This window comes from Carcharodon carcharias, chromosome 36 (genome assembly GCF_017639515.1).
Source record: "Carcharodon carcharias isolate sCarCar2 chromosome 36, sCarCar2.pri, whole genome shotgun sequence".
NCBI lineage: Eukaryota > Metazoa > Chordata > Chondrichthyes > Lamniformes > Lamnidae > Carcharodon > Carcharodon carcharias.
In genome coordinates, this window is record NC_054502.1 from 3,860,394 (window position 1) to 3,882,300 (window position 21,907).

At 43.6% G+C, this 21,907-nt stretch overlaps 1 protein-coding gene across 1 annotated transcript in view; it reads left to right on the forward strand.

Annotated features, from left to right (window-relative positions):
* Positions 1–21,907, forward strand: part of LOC121272863 (DENN domain-containing protein 4B-like) — a 248,265-nt gene that overhangs the window by 160,472 nt on the left and 65,886 nt on the right. The gene's annotated exons all lie outside the window — the stretch shown is intronic.

Here is a 21,907-nt window from a genome sequence, read left to right on the forward strand (position 1 = left end):
GTTTACACTGGGATTAATACTGACAGGTGTGAGTTCACAGTTTACACTGGGATTAATACTGACAGGTGTGAGTTCACAGTTTACACTGGGGTTAATACTGACAGGTGTGAGTTCACAGTTTACACTGGGGTTAATACTGACAGGTGTGAGTTCACAGTTTACACTGGGGTTAATACTGACAGGTGTGAGTTCACAGTTTACACTGGGGTTAATACTGACAGGTGTGAGTTCACAGTTTACACTGGGATTAATACTGACAGGTTTGAGTTCACAGTTTACACTGGGGTTAATACTGACAGGTGTGAGTTCACAGTTTACACTGGGGTTAATACTGACAGGTGTGAGTTCACAGTTTACACTGGGGTTAATACTGACAGGTGTGAGTTCACAGTTTACACTGGGGTTAATACTGACAGGTGTGAGTTCACAGTTTACACTGGGGTTAATACTGACAGGTGTGAGTTCACAGTTTACACTGGGGTTAATACTGTCAGGTGTGAGTTCACAGTTTACACTGGGATTAATACTGACAGGTGTGAGTTCACAGTTTACACTGGGGTTAATACTGACAGGTGTGAGTTCACAGTTTACACTGGGATTAATACTGACAGGTGTGAGTTCACAGTTTACACTGGGGTTAATACTGACAGGTGTGAGTTCACAGTTTACACTGGGGTTAATACTGACAGGTGTGAGTTCACAGTTTACACTGGGGTTAATACTGACAGGTGTGAGTTCACAGTTTACACTGGGGTTAATACTGACAGGTGTGAGTTCACAGTTTACACTGGGGTTAATACTGACAGGTGTGAGTTCACAGTTTACACTGGGGTTAATACTGACAGGTGTGAGTTCACAGTTTACACTGGGGTTAATACTGACAGGTGTGAGTTCACAGTTTACACTGGGGTTAATACTGACAGGTGTGAGTTCACAGTTTACACTGGGGTTAATACTGACAGGTGTGAGTTCACAGTTTACACTGGGGTTAATACTGACAGGTGTGAGTTCACAGTTTACACTGGGGTTAATACTGACAGGTGTGAGTTCACAGTTTACACTGGGGTTAATACTGACAGGTGTGAGTTCACAGTTTACACTGGGGTTAATACTGACAGGTGTGAGTTCACAGTTTACACTGGGGTTAATACTGACAGGTGTGAGTTCACAGTTTACACTGGGGTTAATACTGACAGGTGTGAGTTCACAGTTTACACTGGGGTTAATACTGACAGGTGTGAGTTCACAGTTTACACTGGGGTTAATACTGACAGGTGTGAGTTCACAGTTTACACTGGGGTTAATACTGACAGGTGTGAGTTCACAGTTTACACTGGGGTTAATACTGACAGGTGTGAGTTCACAGTTTACACTGGGGTTAATACTGACAGGTGTGAGTTCACAGTTTACACTGGGGTTAATACTGACAGGTGTGAGTTCACAGTTTACACTGGGGTTAATACTGACAGGTGTGAGTTCACAGTTTACACTGGGGTTAATACTGACAGGTGTGAGTTCACAGTTTACACTGGGGTTAATACTGACAGGTGTGAGTTCACAGTTTACACTGGGGTTAATACTGACAGGTGTGAGTTCACAGTTTACACTGGGGTTAATACTGACAGGTGTGAGTTCACAGTTTACACTGGGGTTAATACTGACAGGTGTGAGTTCACAGTTTACACTGGGGTTAATACTGACAGGTGTGAGTTCACAGTTTACACTGGGGTTAATACTGACAGGTGTGAGTTCACAGTTTACACTGGGGTTAATACTGACAGGTGTGAGTTCACAGTTTACACTGGGTTAATACTGACAGGTGTGAGTTCACAGTTTACACTGGGGTTAATACTGACAGGTGTGAGTTCACAGTTTACACTGGGGTTAATACTGACAGGTGTGAGTTCACAGTTTACACTGGGGTTAATACTGACAGGTGTGAGTTCACAGTTTACACTGGGGTTAATACTGACAGGTGTGAGTTCACAGTTTACACTGGGGTTAATACTGACAGGTGTGAGTTCACAGTTTACACTGGGGTTAATACTGACAGGTGTGAGTTCACAGTTTACACTGGGGTTAATACTGACAGGTGTGAGTTCACAGTTTACACTGGGGTTAATACTGACAGGTGTGAGTTCACAGTTTACACTGGGGTTAATACTGACAGGTGTGAGTTCACAGTTTACACTGGGGTTAATACTGACAGGTGTGAGTTCACAGTTTACACTGGGGTTAATACTGACAGGTGTGAGTTCACAGTTTACACTGGGGTTAATACTGACAGGTGTGAGTTCACAGTTTACACTGGGGTTAATACTGACAGGTGTGAGTTCACAGTTTACACTGGGGTTAATACTGACAGGTGTGAGTTCACAGTTTACACTGGGGTTAATACTGACAGGTGTGAGTTCACAGTTTACACTGGGGTTAATACTGACAGGTGTGAGTTCACAGTTTACACTGGGGTTAATACTGACAGGTGTGAGTTCACAGTTTACACTGGGGTTAATACTGACAGGTGTGAGTTCACAGTTTACACTGGGGTTAATACTGACAGGTGTGAGTTCACAGTTTACACTGGGGTTAATACTGACAGGTGTGAGTTCACAGTTTACACTGGGGTTAATACTGACAGGTGTGAGTTCACAGTTTACACTGGGGTTAATACTGACAGGTGTGAGTTCACAGTTTACACTGGGGTTAATACTGACAGGTGTGAGTTCACAGTTTACACTGGGGTTAATACTGACAGGTGTGAGTTCACAGTTTACACTGGGGTTAATACTGACAGGTGTGAGTTCACAGTTTACACTGGGGTTAATACTGACAGGTGTGAGTTCACAGTTTACACTGGGGTTAATACTGACAGGTGTGAGTTCACAGTTTACACTGGGGTTAATACTGACAGGTGTGAGTTCACAGTTTACACTGGGGTTAATACTGACAGGTGTGAGTTCACAGTTTACACTGGGGTTAATACTGACAGGTGTGAGTTCACAGTTTACACTGGGGTTAATACTGACAGGTGTGAGTTCACAGTTTACACTGGGGTTAATACTGACAGGTGTGAGTTCACAGTTTACACTGGGGTTAATACTGACAGGTGTGAGTTCACAGTTTACACTGGGGTTAATACTGACAGGTGTGAGTTCACAGTTTACACTGGGGTTAATACTGACAGGTGTGAGTTCACAGTTTACACTGGGGTTAATACTGACAGGTGTGAGTTCACAGTTTACACTGGGGTTAATACTGACAGGTGTGAGTTCACAGTTTACACTGGGGTTAATACTGACAGGTGTGAGTTCACAGTTTACACTGGGGTTAATACTGACAGGTGTGAGTTCACAGTTTACACTGGGGTTAATACTGACAGGTGTGAGTTCACAGTTTACACTGGGGTTAATACTGACAGGTGTGAGTTCACAGTTTACACTGGGGTTAATACTGACAGGTGTGAGTTCACAGTTTACACTGGGGTTAATACTGACAGGTGTGAGTTCACAGTTTACACTGGGGTTAATACTGACAGGTGTGAGTTCACAGTTTACACTGGGGTTAATACTGACAGGTGTGAGTTCACAGTTTACACTGGGGTTAATACTGACAGGTGTGAGTTCACAGTTTACACTGGGGTTAATACTGACAGGTGTGAGTTCACAGTTTACACTGGGGTTAATACTGACAGGTGTGAGTTCACAGTTTACACTGGGGTTAATACTGACAGGTGTGAGTTCACAGTTTACACTGGGGTTAATACTGACAGGTGTGAGTTCACAGTTTACACTGGGGTTAATACTGACAGGTGTGAGTTCACAGTTTACACTGGGGTTAATACTGACAGGTGTGAGTTCACAGTTTACACTGGGGTTAATACTGACAGGTGTGAGTTCACAGTTTACACTGGGGTTAATACTGACAGGTGTGAGTTCACAGTTTACACTGGGGTTAATACTGACAGGTGTGAGTTCACAGTTTACACTGGGGTTAATACTGACAGGTGTGAGTTCACAGTTTACACTGGGGTTAATACTGACAGGTGTGAGTTCACAGTTTACACTGGGGTTAATACTGACAGGTGTGAGTTCACAGTTTACACTGGGGTTAATACTGACAGGTGTGAGTTCACAGTTTACACTGGGGTTAATACTGACAGGTGTGAGTTCACAGTTTACACTGGGGTTAATACTGACAGGTGTGAGTTCACAGTTTACACTGGGGTTAATACTGACAGGTGTGAGTTCACAGTTTACACTGGGGTTAATACTGACAGGTGTGAGTTCACAGTTTACACTGGGGTTAATACTGACAGGTGTGAGTTCACAGTTTACACTGGGGTTAATACTGACAGGTGTGAGTTCACAGTTTACACTGGGGTTAATACTGACAGGTGTGAGTTCACAGTTTACACTGGGGTTAATACTGACAGGTGTGAGTTCACAGTTTACACTGGGGTTAATACTGACAGGTGTGAGTTCACAGTTTACACTGGGGTTAATACTGACAGGTGTGAGTTCACAGTTTACACTGGGGTTAATACTGACAGGTGTGAGTTCACAGTTTACACTGGGGTTAATACTGACAGGTGTGAGTTCACAGTTTACACTGGGGTTAATACTGACAGGTGTGAGTTCACAGTTTACACTGGGGTTAATACTGACAGGTGTGAGTTCACAGTTTACACTGGGGTTAATACTGACAGGTGTGAGTTCACAGTTTACACTGGGGTTAATACTGACAGGTGTGAGTTCACAGTTTACACTGGGGTTAATACTGACAGGTGTGAGTTCACAGTTTACACTGGGGTTAATACTGACAGGTGTGAGTTCACAGTTTACACTGGGGTTAATACTGACAGGTGTGAGTTCACAGTTTACACTGGGGTTAATACTGACAGGTGTGAGTTCACAGTTTACACTGGGGTTAATACTGACAGGTGTGAGTTCACAGTTTACACTGGGGTTAATACTGACAGGTGTGAGTTCACAGTTTACACTGGGGTTAATACTGACAGGTGTGAGTTCACAGTTTACACTGGGGTTAATACTGACAGGTGTGAGTTCACAGTTTACACTGGGGTTAATACTGACAGGTGTGAGTTCACAGTTTACACTGGGGTTAATACTGACAGGTGTGAGTTCACAGTTTACACTGGGGTTAATACTGACAGGTGTGAGTTCACAGTTTACACTGGGGTTAATACTGACAGGTGTGAGTTCACAGTTTACACTGGGGTTAATACTGACAGGTGTGAGTTCACAGTTTACACTGGGGTTAATACTGACAGGTGTGAGTTCACAGTTTACACTGGGGTTAATACTGACAGGTGTGAGTTCACAGTTTACACTGGGGTTAATACTGACAGGTGTGAGTTCACAGTTTACACTGGGGTTAATACTGACAGGTGTGAGTTCACAGTTTACACTGGGGTTAATACTGACAGGTGTGAGTTCACAGTTTACACTGGGGTTAATACTGACAGGTGTGAGTTCACAGTTTACACTGGGGTTAATACTGACAGGTGTGAGTTCACAGTTTACACTGGGGTTAATACTGACAGGTGTGAGTTCACAGTTTACACTGGGGTTAATACTGACAGGTGTGAGTTCACAGTTTACACTGGGGTTAATACTGACAGGTGTGAGTTCACAGTTTACACTGGGGTTAATACTGACAGGTGTGAGTTCACAGTTTACACTGGGGTTAATACTGACAGGTGTGAGTTCACAGTTTACACTGGGGTTAATACTGACAGGTGTGAGTTCACAGTTTACACTGGGGTTAATACTGACAGGTGTGAGTTCACAGTTTACACTGGGGTTAATACTGACAGGTGTGAGTTCACAGTTTACACTGGGGTTAATACTGACAGGTGTGAGTTCACAGTTTACACTGGGGTTAATACTGACAGGTGTGAGTTCACAGTTTACACTGGGGTTAATACTGACAGGTGTGAGTTCACAGTTTACACTGGGGTTAATACTGACAGGTGTGAGTTCACAGTTTACACTGGGGTTAATACTGACAGGTGTGAGTTCACAGTTTACACTGGGGTTAATACTGACAGGTGTGAGTTCACAGTTTACACTGGGGTTAATACTGACAGGTGTGAGTTCACAGTTTACACTGGGGTTAATACTGACAGGTGTGAGTTCACAGTTTACACTGGGGTTAATACTGACAGGTGTGAGTTCACAGTTTACACTGGGGTTAATACTGACAGGTGTGAGTTCACAGTTTACACTGGGGTTAATACTGACAGGTGTGAGTTCACAGTTTACACTGGGGTTAATACTGACAGGTGTGAGTTCACAGTTTACACTGGGGTTAATACTGACAGGTGTGAGTTCACAGTTTACACTGGGGTTAATACTGACAGGTGTGAGTTCACAGTTTACACTGGGGTTAATACTGACAGGTGTGAGTTCACAGTTTACACTGGGGTTAATACTGACAGGTGTGAGTTCACAGTTTACACTGGGGTTAATACTGACAGGTGTGAGTTCACAGTTTACACTGGGGTTAATACTGACAGGTGTGAGTTCACAGTTTACACTGGGGTTAATACTGACAGGTGTGAGTTCACAGTTTACACTGGGGTTAATACTGACAGGTGTGAGTTCACAGTTTACACTGGGGTTAATACTGACAGGTGTGAGTTCACAGTTTACACTGGGGTTAATACTGACAGGTGTGAGTTCACAGTTTACACTGGGGTTAATACTGACAGGTGTGAGTTCACAGTTTACACTGGGGTTAATACTGACAGGTGTGAGTTCACAGTTTACACTGGGGTTAATACTGACAGGTGTGAGTTCACAGTTTACACTGGGGTTAATACTGACAGGTGTGAGTTCACAGTTTACACTGGGGTTAATACTGACAGGTGTGAGTTCACAGTTTACACTGGGGTTAATACTGACAGGTGTGAGTTCACAGTTTACACTGGGGTTAATACTGACAGGTGTGAGTTCACAGTTTACACTGGGGTTAATACTGACAGGTGTGAGTTCACAGTTTACACTGGGGTTAATACTGACAGGTGTGAGTTCACAGTTTACACTGGGGTTAATACTGACAGGTGTGAGTTCACAGTTTACACTGGGGTTAATACTGACAGGTGTGAGTTCACAGTTTACACTGGGGTTAATACTGACAGGTGTGAGTTCACAGTTTACACTGGGGTTAATACTGACAGGTGTGAGTTCACAGTTTACACTGGGGTTAATACTGACAGGTGTGAGTTCACAGTTTACACTGGGGTTAATACTGACAGGTGTGAGTTCACAGTTTACACTGGGGTTAATACTGACAGGTGTGAGTTCACAGTTTACACTGGGGTTAATACTGACAGGTGTGAGTTCACAGTTTACACTGGGGTTAATACTGACAGGTGTGAGTTCACAGTTTACACTGGGGTTAATACTGACAGGTGTGAGTTCACAGTTTACACTGGGGTTAATACTGACAGGTGTGAGTTCACAGTTTACACTGGGGTTAATACTGACAGGTGTGAGTTCACAGTTTACACTGGGGTTAATACTGACAGGTGTGAGTTCACAGTTTACACTGGGGTTAATACTGACAGGTGTGAGTTCACAGTTTACACTGGGGTTAATACTGACAGGTGTGAGTTCACAGTTTACACTGGGGTTAATACTGACAGGTGTGAGTTCACAGTTTACACTGGGGTTAATACTGACAGGTGTGAGTTCACAGTTTACACTGGGGTTAATACTGACAGGTGTGAGTTCACAGTTTACACTGGGGTTAATACTGACAGGTGTGAGTTCACAGTTTACACTGGGGTTAATACTGACAGGTGTGAGTTCACAGTTTACACTGGGGTTAATACTGACAGGTGTGAGTTCACAGTTTACACTGGGGTTAATACTGACAGGTGTGAGTTCACAGTTTACACTGGGGTTAATACTGACAGGTGTGAGTTCACAGTTTACACTGGGGTTAATACTGACAGGTGTGAGTTCACAGTTTACACTGGGGTTAATACTGACAGGTGTGAGTTCACAGTTTACACTGGGGTTAATACTGACAGGTGTGAGTTCACAGTTTACACTGGGGTTAATACTGACAGGTGTGAGTTCACAGTTTACACTGGGGTTAATACTGACAGGTGTGAGTTCACAGTTTACACTGGGGTTAATACTGACAGGTGTGAGTTCACAGTTTACACTGGGGTTAATACTGACAGGTGTGAGTTCACAGTTTACACTGGGGTTAATACTGACAGGTGTGAGTTCACAGTTTACACTGGGGTTAATACTGACAGGTGTGAGTTCACAGTTTACACTGGGGTTAATACTGACAGGTGTGAGTTCACAGTTTACACTGGGGTTAATACTGACAGGTGTGAGTTCACAGTTTACACTGGGGTTAATACTGACAGGTGTGAGTTCACAGTTTACACTGGGGTTAATACTGACAGGTGTGAGTTCACAGTTTACACTGGGGTTAATACTGACAGGTGTGAGTTCACAGTTTACACTGGGGTTAATACTGACAGGTGTGAGTTCACAGTTTACACTGGGGTTAATACTGACAGGTGTGAGTTCACAGTTTACACTGGGGTTAATACTGACAGGTGTGAGTTCACAGTTTACACTGGGGTTAATACTGACAGGTGTGAGTTCACAGTTTACACTGGGGTTAATACTGACAGGTGTGAGTTCACAGTTTACACTGGGGTTAATACTGACAGGTGTGAGTTCACAGTTTACACTGGGGTTAATACTGACAGGTGTGAGTTCACAGTTTACACTGGGGTTAATACTGACAGGTGTGAGTTCACAGTTTACACTGGGGTTAATACTGACAGGTGTGAGTTCACAGTTTACACTGGGGTTAATACTGACAGGTGTGAGTTCACAGTTTACACTGGGGTTAATACTGACAGGTGTGAGTTCACAGTTTACACTGGGGTTAATACTGACAGGTGTGAGTTCACAGTTTACACTGGGGTTAATACTGACAGGTGTGAGTTCACAGTTTACACTGGGGTTAATACTGACAGGTGTGAGTTCACAGTTTACACTGGGGTTAATACTGACAGGTGTGAGTTCACAGTTTACACTGGGGTTAATACTGACAGGTGTGAGTTCACAGTTTACACTGGGGTTAATACTGACAGGTGTGAGTTCACAGTTTACACTGGGGTTAATACTGACAGGTGTGAGTTCACAGTTTACACTGGGGTTAATACTGACAGGTGTGAGTTCACAGTTTACACTGGGGTTAATACTGACAGGTGTGAGTTCACAGTTTACACTGGGGTTAATACTGACAGGTGTGAGTTCACAGTTTACACTGGGGTTAATACTGACAGGTGTGAGTTCACAGTTTACACTGGGGTTAATACTGACAGGTGTGAGTTCACAGTTTACACTGGGGTTAATACTGACAGGTGTGAGTTCACAGTTTACACTGGGGTTAATACTGACAGGTGTGAGTTCACAGTTTACACTGGGGTTAATACTGACAGGTGTGAGTTCACAGTTTACACTGGGGTTAATACTGACAGGTGTGAGTTCACAGTTTACACTGGGGTTAATACTGACAGGTGTGAGTTCACAGTTTACACTGGGGTTAATACTGACAGGTGTGAGTTCACAGTTTACACTGGGGTTAATACTGACAGGTGTGAGTTCACAGTTTACACTGGGGTTAATACTGACAGGTGTGAGTTCACAGTTTACACTGGGGTTAATACTGACAGGTGTGAGTTCACAGTTTACACTGGGGTTAATACTGACAGGTGTGAGTTCACAGTTTACACTGGGGTTAATACTGACAGGTGTGAGTTCACAGTTTACACTGGGGTTAATACTGACAGGTGTGAGTTCACAGTTTACACTGGGGTTAATACTGACAGGTGTGAGTTCACAGTTTACACTGGGGTTAATACTGACAGGTGTGAGTTCACAGTTTACACTGGGGTTAATACTGACAGGTGTGAGTTCACAGTTTACACTGGGGTTAATACTGACAGGTGTGAGTTCACAGTTTACACTGGGGTTAATACTGACAGGTGTGAGTTCACAGTTTACACTGGGGTTAATACTGACAGGTGTGAGTTCACAGTTTACACTGGGGTTAATACTGACAGGTGTGAGTTCACAGTTTACACTGGGGTTAATACTGACAGGTGTGAGTTCACAGTTTACACTGGGGTTAATACTGACAGGTGTGAGTTCACAGTTTACACTGGGGTTAATACTGACAGGTGTGAGTTCACAGTTTACACTGGGGTTAATACTGACAGGTGTGAGTTCACAGTTTACACTGGGGTTAATACTGACAGGTGTGAGTTCACAGTTTACACTGGGGTTAATACTGACAGGTGTGAGTTCACAGTTTACACTGGGGTTAATACTGACAGGTGTGAGTTCACAGTTTACACTGGGGTTAATACTGACAGGTGTGAGTTCACAGTTTACACTGGGGTTAATACTGACAGGTGTGAGTTCACAGTTTACACTGGGGTTAATACTGACAGGTGTGAGTTCACAGTTTACACTGGGGTTAATACTGACAGGTGTGAGTTCACAGTTTACACTGGGGTTAATACTGACAGGTGTGAGTTCACAGTTTACACTGGGGTTAATACTGACAGGTGTGAGTTCACAGTTTACACTGGGGTTAATACTGACAGGTGTGAGTTCACAGTTTACACTGGGGTTAATACTGACAGGTGTGAGTTCACAGTTTACACTGGGGTTAATACTGACAGGTGTGAGTTCACAGTTTACACTGGGGTTAATACTGACAGGTGTGAGTTCACAGTTTACACTGGGGTTAATACTGACAGGTGTGAGTTCACAGTTTACACTGGGGTTAATACTGACAGGTGTGAGTTCACAGTTTACACTGGGGTTAATACTGACAGGTGTGAGTTCACAGTTTACACTGGGGTTAATACTGACAGGTGTGAGTTCACAGTTTACACTGGGGTTAATACTGACAGGTGTGAGTTCACAGTTTACACTGGGGTTAATACTGACAGGTGTGAGTTCACAGTTTACACTGGGGTTAATACTGACAGGTGTGAGTTCACAGTTTACACTGGGGTTAATACTGACAGGTGTGAGTTCACAGTTTACACTGGGGTTAATACTGACAGGTGTGAGTTCACAGTTTACACTGGGGTTAATACTGACAGGTGTGAGTTCACAGTTTACACTGGGGTTAATACTGACAGGTGTGAGTTCACAGTTTACACTGGGGTTAATACTGACAGGTGTGAGTTCACAGTTTACACTGGGGTTAATACTGACAGGTGTGAGTTCACAGTTTACACTGGGGTTAATACTGACAGGTGTGAGTTCACAGTTTACACTGGGGTTAATACTGACAGGTGTGAGTTCACAGTTTACACTGGGGTTAATACTGACAGGTGTGAGTTCACAGTTTACACTGGGGTTAATACTGACAGGTGTGAGTTCACAGTTTACACTGGGGTTAATACTGACAGGTGTGAGTTCACAGTTTACACTGGGGTTAATACTGACAGGTGTGAGTTCACAGTTTACACTGGGGTTAATACTGACAGGTGTGAGTTCACAGTTTACACTGGGGTTAATACTGACAGGTGTGAGTTCACAGTTTACACTGGGGTTAATACTGACAGGTGTGAGTTCACAGTTTACACTGGGGTTAATACTGACAGGTGTGAGTTCACAGTTTACACTGGGGTTAATACTGACAGGTGTGAGTTCACAGTTTACACTGGGGTTAATACTGACAGGTGTGAGTTCACAGTTTACACTGGGGTTAATACTGACAGGTGTGAGTTCACAGTTTACACTGGGGTTAATACTGACAGGTGTGAGTTCACAGTTTACACTGGGGTTAATACTGACAGGTGTGAGTTCACAGTTTACACTGGGGTTAATACTGACAGGTGTGAGTTCACAGTTTACACTGGGGTTAATACTGACAGGTGTGAGTTCACAGTTTACACTGGGGTTAATACTGACAGGTGTGAGTTCACAGTTTACACTGGGGTTAATACTGACAGGTGTGAGTTCACAGTTTACACTGGGGTTAATACTGACAGGTGTGAGTTCACAGTTTACACTGGGGTTAATACTGACAGGTGTGAGTTCACAGTTTACACTGGGGTTAATACTGACAGGTGTGAGTTCACAGTTTACACTGGGGTTAATACTGACAGGTGTGAGTTCACAGTTTACACTGGGGTTAATACTGACAGGTGTGAGTTCACAGTTTACACTGGGGTTAATACTGACAGGTGTGAGTTCACAGTTTACACTGGGGTTAATACTGACAGGTGTGAGTTCACAGTTTACACTGGGGTTAATACTGACAGGTGTGAGTTCACAGTTTACACTGGGGTTAATACTGACAGGTGTGAGTTCACAGTTTACACTGGGGTTAATACTGACAGGTGTGAGTTCACAGTTTACACTGGGGTTAATACTGACAGGTGTGAGTTCACAGTTTACACTGGGGTTAATACTGACAGGTGTGAGTTCACAGTTTACACTGGGGTTAATACTGACAGGTGTGAGTTCACAGTTTACACTGGGGTTAATACTGACAGGTGTGAGTTCACAGTTTACACTGGGGTTAATACTGACAGGTGTGAGTTCACAGTTTACACTGGGGTTAATACTGACAGGTGTGAGTTCACAGTTTACACTGGGGTTAATACTGACAGGTGTGAGTTCACAGTTTACACTGGGGTTAATACTGACAGGTGTGAGTTCACAGTTTACACTGGGGTTAATACTGACAGGTGTGAGTTCACAGTTTACACTGGGGTTAATACTGACAGGTGTGAGTTCACAGTTTACACTGGGGTTAATACTGACAGGTGTGAGTTCACAGTTTACACTGGGGTTAATACTGACAGGTGTGAGTTCACAGTTTACACTGGGGTTAATACTGACAGGTGTGAGTTCACAGTTTACACTGGGGTTAATACTGACAGGTGTGAGTTCACAGTTTACACTGGGGTTAATACTGACAGGTGTGAGTTCACAGTTTACACTGGGGTTAATACTGACAGGTGTGAGTTCACAGTTTACACTGGGGTTAATACTGACAGGTGTGAGTTCACAGTTTACACTGGGGTTAATACTGACAGGTGTGAGTTCACAGTTTACACTGGGGTTAATACTGACAGGTGTGAGTTCACAGTTTACACTGGGGTTAATACTGACAGGTGTGAGTTCACAGTTTACACTGGGGTTAATACTGACAGGTGTGAGTTCACAGTTTACACTGGGGTTAATACTGACAGGTGTGAGTTCACAGTTTACACTGGGGTTAATACTGACAGGTGTGAGTTCACAGTTTACACTGGGGTTAATACTGACAGGTGTGAGTTCACAGTTTACACTGGGGTTAATACTGACAGGTGTGAGTTCACAGTTTACACTGGGGTTAATACTGACAGGTGTGAGTTCACAGTTTACACTGGGGTTAATACTGACAGGTGTGAGTTCACAGTTTACACTGGGGTTAATACTGACAGGTGTGAGTTCACAGTTTACACTGGGGTTAATACTGACAGGTGTGAGTTCACAGTTTACACTGGGGTTAATACTGACAGGTGTGAGTTCACAGTTTACACTGGGGTTAATACTGACAGGTGTGAGTTCACAGTTTACACTGGGGTTAATACTGACAGGTGTGAGTTCACAGTTTACACTGGGGTTAATACTGACAGGTGTGAGTTCACAGTTTACACTGGGGTTAATACTGACAGGTGTGAGTTCACAGTTTACACTGGGGTTAATACTGACAGGTGTGAGTTCACAGTTTACACTGGGGTTAATACTGACAGGTGTGAGTTCACAGTTTACACTGGGGTTAATACTGACAGGTGTGAGTTCACAGTTTACACTGGGGTTAATACTGACAGGTGTGAGTTCACAGTTTACACTGGGGTTAATACTGACAGGTGTGAGTTCACAGTTTACACTGGGGTTAATACTGACAGGTGTGAGTTCACAGTTTACACTGGGGTTAATACTGACAGGTGTGAGTTCACAGTTTACACTGGGGTTAATACTGACAGGTGTGAGTTCACAGTTTACACTGGGGTTAATACTGACAGGTGTGAGTTCACAGTTTACACTGGGGTTAATACTGACAGGTGTGAGTTCACAGTTTACACTGGGGTTAATACTGACAGGTGTGAGTTCACAGTTTACACTGGGGTTAATACTGACAGGTGTGAGTTCACAGTTTACACTGGGGTTAATACTGACAGGTGTGAGTTCACAGTTTACACTGGGGTTAATACTGACAGGTGTGAGTTCACAGTTTACACTGGGGTTAATACTGACAGGTGTGAGTTCACAGTTTACACTGGGGTTAATACTGACAGGTGTGAGTTCACAGTTTACACTGGGGTTAATACTGACAGGTGTGAGTTCACAGTTTACACTGGGGTTAATACTGACAGGTGTGAGTTCACAGTTTACACTGGGGTTAATACTGACAGGTGTGAGTTCACAGTTTACACTGGGGTTAATACTGACAGGTGTGAGTTCACAGTTTACACTGGGGTTAATACTGACAGGTGTGAGTTCACAGTTTACACTGGGGTTAATACTGACAGGTGTGAGTTCACAGTTTACACTGGGGTTAATACTGACAGGTGTGAGTTCACAGTTTACACTGGGGTTAATACTGACAGGTGTGAGTTCACAGTTTACACTGGGGTTAATACTGACAGGTGTGAGTTCACAGTTTACACTGGGGTTAATACTGACAGGTGTGAGTTCACAGTTTACACTGGGGTTAATACTGACAGGTGTGAGTTCACAGTTTACACTGGGGTTAATACTGACAGGTGTGAGTTCACAGTTTACACTGGGGTTAATACTGACAGGTGTGAGTTCACAGTTTACACTGGGGTTAATACTGACAGGTGTGAGTTCACAGTTTACACTGGGGTTAATACTGACAGGTGTGAGTTCACAGTTTACACTGGGGTTAATACTGACAGGTGTGAGTTCACAGTTTACACTGGGGTTAATACTGACAGGTGTGAGTTCACAGTTTACACTGGGGTTAATACTGACAGGTGTGAGTTCACAGTTTACACTGGGGTTAATACTGACAGGTGTGAGTTCACAGTTTACACTGGGGTTAATACTGACAGGTGTGAGTTCACAGTTTACACTGGGGTTAATACTGACAGGTGTGAGTTCACAGTTTACACTGGGGTTAATACTGACAGGTGTGAGTTCACAGTTTACACTGGGGTTAATACTGACAGGTGTGAGTTCACAGTTTACACTGGGGTTAATACTGACAGGTGTGAGTTCACAGTTTACACTGGGGTTAATACTGACAGGTGTGAGTTCACAGTTTACACTGGGGTTAATACTGACAGGTGTGAGTTCACAGTTTACACTGGGGTTAATACTGACAGGTGTGAGTTCACAGTTTACACTGGGGTTAATACTGACAGGTGTGAGTTCACAGTTTACACTGGGGTTAATACTGACAGGTGTGAGTTCACAGTTTACACTGGGGTTAATACTGACAGGTGTGAGTTCACAGTTTACACTGGGGTTAATACTGACAGGTGTGAGTTCACAGTTTACACTGGGGTTAATACTGACAGGTGTGAGTTCACAGTTTACACTGGGGTTAATACTGACAGGTGTGAGTTCACAGTTTACACTGGGGTTAATACTGACAGGTGTGAGTTCACAGTTTACACTGGGGTTAATACTGACAGGTGTGAGTTCACAGTTTACACTGGGGTTAATACTGACAGGTGTGAGTTCACAGTTTACACTGGGGTTAATACTGACAGGTGTGAGTTCACAGTTTACACTGGGGTTAATACTGACAGGTGTGAGTTCACAGTTTACACTGGGGTTAATACTGACAGGTGTGAGTTCACAGTTTACACTGGGGTTAATACTGACAGGTGTGAGTTCACAGTTTACACTGGGGTTAATACTGACAGGTGTGAGTTCACAGTTTACACTGGGGTTAATACTGACAGGTGTGAGTTCACAGTTTACACTGGGGTTAATACTGACAGGTGTGAGTTCACAGTTTACACTGGGGTTAATACTGACAGGTGTGAGTTCACAGTTTACACTGGGGTTAATACTGACAGGTGTGAGTTCACAGTTTACACTGGGGTTAATACTGACAGGTGTGAGTTCACAGTTTACACTGGGGTTAATACTGACAGGTGTGAGTTCACAGTTTACACTGGGGTTAATACTGACAGGTGTGAGTTCACAGTTTACACTGGGGTTAATACTGACAGGTGTGAGTTCACAGTTTACACTGGGGTTAATACTGACAGGTGTGAGTTCACAGTTTACACTGGGGTTAATACTGACAGGTGTGAGTTCACAGTTTACACTGGGGTTAATACTGACAGGTGTGAGTTCACAGTTTACACTGGGGTTAATACTGACAGGTGTGAGTTCACAGTTTACACTGGGGTTAATACTGACAGGTGTGAGTTCACAGTTTACACTGGGGTTAATACTGACAGGTGTGAGTTCACAGTTTACACTGGGGTTAATACTGACAGGTGTGAGTTCACAGTTTACACTGGGGTTAATACTGACAGGTGTGAGTTCACAGTTTACACTGGGGTTAATACTGACAGGTGTGAGTTCACAGTTTACACTGGGGTTAATACTGACAGGTGTGAGTTCACAGTTTACACTGGGGTTAATACTGACAGGTGTGAGTTCACAGTTTACACTGGGGTTAATACTGACAGGTGTGAGTTCACAGTTTACACTGGGGTTAATACTGACAGGTGTGAGTTCACAGTTTACACTGGGGTTAATACTGACAGGTGTGAGTTCACAGTTTACACTGGGGTTAATACTGACAGGTGTGAGTTCACAGTTTACACTGGGGTTAATACTGACAGGTGTGAGTTCACAGTTTACACTGGGGTTAATACTGACAGGTGTGAGTTCACAGTTTACACTGGGGTTAATACTGACAGGTGTGAGTTCACAGTTTACACTGGGGTTAATACTGACAGGTGTGAGTTCACAGTTTACACTGGGGTTAATACTGACAGGTGTGAGTTCACAGTTTACACTGGGGTTAATACTGACAGGTGTGAGTTCACAGTTTACACTGGGGTTAATACTGACAGGTGTGAGTTCACAGTTTACACTGGGGTTAATACTGACAGGTGTGAGTTCACAGTTTACACTGGGGTTAATACTGACAGGTGTGAGTTCACAGTTTACACTGGGGTTAATACTGACAGGTGTGAGTTCACAGTTTACACTGGGGTTAATACTGACAGGTGTGAGTTCACAGTTTACACTGGGGTTAATACTGACAGGTGTGAGTTCACAGTTTACACTGGGGTTAATACTGACAGGTGTGAGTTCACAGTTTACACTGGGGTTAATACTGACAGGTGTGAGTTCACAGTTTACACTGGGGTTAATACTGACAGGTGTGAGTTCACAGTTTACACTGGGGTTAATACTGACAGGTGTGAGTTCACAGTTTACACTGGGGTTAATACTGACAGGTGTGAGTTCACAGTTTACACTGGGGTTAATACTGACAGGTGTGAGTTCACAGTTTACACTGGGGTTAATACTGACAGGTGTGAGTTCACAGTTTACACTGGGGTTAATACTGACAGGTGTGAGTTCACAGTTTACACTGGGGTTAATACTGACAGGTGTGAGTTCACAGTTTACACTGGGGTTAATACTGACAGGTGTGAGTTCACAGTTTACACTGGGGTTAATACTGACAGGTGTGAGTTCACAGTTTACACTGGGGTTAATACTGACAGGTGTGAGTTCACAGTTTACACTGGGGTTAATACTGACAGGTGTGAGTTCACAGTTTACACTGGGGTTAATACTGACAGGTGTGAGTTCACAGTTTACACTGGGGTTAATACTGACAGGTGTGAGTTCACAGTTTACACTGGGGTTAATACTGACAGGTGTGAGTTCACAGTTTACACTGGGGTTAATACTGACAGGTGTGAGTTCACAGTTTACACTGGGGTTAATACTGACAGGTGTGAGTTCACAGTTTACACTGGGGTTAATACTGACAGGTGTGAGTTCACAGTTTACACTGGGGTTAATACTGACAGGTGTGAGTTCACAGTTTACACTGGGGTTAATACTGACAGGTGTGAGTTCACAGTTTACACTGGGGTTAATACTGACAGGTGTGAGTTCACAGTTTACACTGGGGTTAATACTGACAGGTGTGAGTTCACAGTTTACACTGGGGTTAATACTGACAGGTGTGAGTTCACAGTTTACACTGGGGTTAATACTGACAGGTGTGAGTTCACAGTTTACACTGGGGTTAATACTGACAGGTGTGAGTTCACAGTTTACACTGGGGTTAATACTGACAGGTGTGAGTTCACAGTTTACACTGGGGTTAATACTGACAGGTGTGAGTTCACAGTTTACACTGGGGTTAATACTGACAGGTGTGAGTTCACAGTTTACACTGGGGTTAATACTGACAGGTGTGAGTTCACAGTTTACACTGGGGTTAATACTGACAGGTGTGAGTTCACAGTTTACACTGGGGTTAATACTGACAGGTGTGAGTTCACAGTTTACACTGGGGTTAATACTGACAGGTGTGAGTTCACAGTTTACACTGGGGTTAATACTGACAGGTGTGAGTTCACAGTTTACACTGGGGTTAATACTGACAGGTGTGAGTTCACAGTTTACACTGGGGTTAATACTGACAGGTGTGAGTTCACAGTTTACACTGGGGTTAATACTGACAGGTGTGAGTTCACAGTTTACACTGGGGTTAATACTGACAGGTGTGAGTTCACAGTTTACACTGGGGTTAATACTGACAGGTGTGAGTTCACAGTTTACACTGGGGTTAATACTGACAGGTGTGAGTTCACAGTTTACACTGGGGTTAATACTGACAGGTGTGAGTTCACAGTTTACACTGGGGTTAATACTGACAGGTGTGAGTTCACAGTTTACACTGGGGTTAATACTGACAGGTGTGAGTTCACAGTTTACACTGGGGTTAATACTGACAGGTGTGAGTTCACAGTTTACACTGGGGTTAATACTGACAGGTGTGAGTTCACAGTTTACACTGGGGTTAATACTGACAGGTGTGAGTTCACAGTTTACACTGGGGTTAATACTGACAGGTGTGAGTTCACAGTTTACACTGGGGTTAATACTGACAGGTGTGAGTTCACAGTTTACACTGGGGTTAATACTGACAGGTGTGAGTTCACAGTTTACACTGGGGTTAATACTGACAGGTGTGAGTTCACAGTTTACACTGGGGTTAATACTGACAGGTGTGAGTTCACAGTTTACACTGGGGTTAATACTGACAGGTGTGAGTTCACAGTTTACACTGGGGTTAATACTGACAGGTGTGAGTTCACAGTTTACACTGGGGTTAATACTGACAGGTGTGAGTTCACAGTTTACACTGGGGTTAATACTGACAGGTGTGAGTTCACAGTTTACACTGGGGTTAATACTGACAGGTGTGAGTTCACAGTTTACACTGGGGTTAATACTGACAGGTGTGAGTTCACAGTTTACACTGGGGTTAATACTGACAGGTGTGAGTTCACAGTTTACACTGGGGTTAATACTGACAGGTGTGAGTTCACAGTTTACACTGGGGTTAATACTGACAGGTGTGAGTTCACAGTTTACACTGGGGTTAATACTGACAGGTGTGAGTTCACAGTTTACACTGGGGTTAATACTGACAGGTGTGAGTTCACAGTTTACACTGGGGTTAATACTGACAGGTGTGAGTTCACAGTTTACACTGGGGTTAATACTGACAGGTGTGAGTTCACAGTTTACACTGGGGTTAATACTGACAGGTGTGAGTTCACAGTTTACACTGGGGTTAATACTGACAGGTGTGAGTTCACAGTTTACACTGGGGTTAATACTGACAGGTGTGAGTTCACAGTTTACACTGGGGTTAATACTGACAGGTGTGAGTTCACAGTTTACACTGGGGTTAATACTGACAGGTGTGAGTTCACAGTTTACACTGGGGTTAATACTGACAGGTGTGAGTTCACAGTTTACACTGGGGTTAATACTGACAGGTGTGAGTTCACAGTTTACACTGGGGTTAATACTGACAGGTGTGAGTTCACAGTTTACACTGGGGTTAATACTGACAGGTGTGAGTTCACAGTTTACACTGGGGTTAATACTGACAGGTGTGAGTTCACAGTTTACACTGGGGTTAATACTGACAGGTGTGAGTTCACAGTTTACACTGGGGTTAATACTGACAGGTGTGAGTTCACAGTTTACACTGGGGTTAATACTGACAGGTGTGAGTTCACAGTTTACACTGGGGTTAATACTGACAGGTGTGAGTTCACAGTTTACACTGGGGTTAATACTGACAGGTGTGAGTTCACAGTTTACACTGGGGTTAATACTGACAGGTGTGAGTTCACAGTTTACACTGGGGTTAATACTGACAGGTGTGAGTTCACAGTTTACACTGGGGTTAATACTGACAGGTGTGAGTTCACAGTTTACACTGGGGTTAATACTGACAGGTGTGAGTTCACAGTTTACACTGGGGTTAATACTGACAGGTGTGAGTTCACAGTTTACACTGGGGTTAATACTGACAGGTGTGAGTTCACAGTTTACACTGGGGTTAATACTGACAGGTGTGAGTTCACAGTTTACACTGGGGTTAATACTGACAGGTGTGAGTTCACAGTTTACACTGGGGTTAATACTGACAGGTGTGAGTTCACAGTTTACACTGGGGTTAATACTGACAGGTGTGAGTTCACAGTTTACACTGGGGTTAATACTGACAGGTGTGAGTTCACAGTTTACACTGGGGTTAATACTGACAGGTGTGAGTTCACAGTTTACACTGGGGTTAATACTGACAGGTGTGAGTTCACAGTTTACACTGGGGTTAATACTGACAGGTGTGAGTTCACAGTTTACACTGGGGTTAATACTGACAGGTGTGAGTTCACAGTTTACACTGGGGTTAATACTGACAGGTGTGAGTTCACAGTTTACACTGGGGTTAATACTGACAGGTGTGAGTTCACAGTTTACACTGGGGTTAATACTGACAGGTGTGAGTTCACAGTTTACACTGGGGTTAATACTGACAGGTGTGAGTTCACAGTTTACACTGGGGTTAATACTGACAGGTGTGAGTTCACAGTTTACACTGGGGTTAATACTGACAGGTGTGAGTTCACAGTTTACACTGGGGTTAATACTGACAGGTGTGAGTTCACAGTTTACACTGGGGTTAATACTGACAGGTGTGAGTTCACAGTTTACACTGGGGTTAATACTGACAGGTGTGAGTTCACAGTTTACACTGGGGTTAATACTGACAGGTGTGAGTTCACAGTTTACACTGGGGTTAATACTGACAGGTGTGAGTTCACAGTTTACACTGGGGTTAATACTGACAGGTGTGAGTTCACAGTTTACACTGGGGTTAATACTGACAGGTGTGAGTTCACAGTTTACACTGGGGTTAATACTGACAGGTGTGAGTTCACAGTTTACACTGGGGTTAATACTGACAGGTGTGAGTTCACAGTTTACACTGGGGTTAATACTGACAGGTGTGAGTTCACAGTTTACACTGGGGTTAATACTGACAGGTGTGAGTTCACAGTTTACACTGGGGTTAATACTGACAGGTGTGAGTTCACAGTTTACACTGGGGTTAATACTGACAGGTGTGAGTTCACAGTTTACACTGGGGTTAATACTGACAGGTGTGAGTTCACAGTTTACACTGGGGTTAATACTGACAGGTGTGAGTTCACAGTTTACACTGGGGTTAATACTGACAGGTGTGAGTTCACAGTTTACACTGGGGTTAATACTGACAGGTG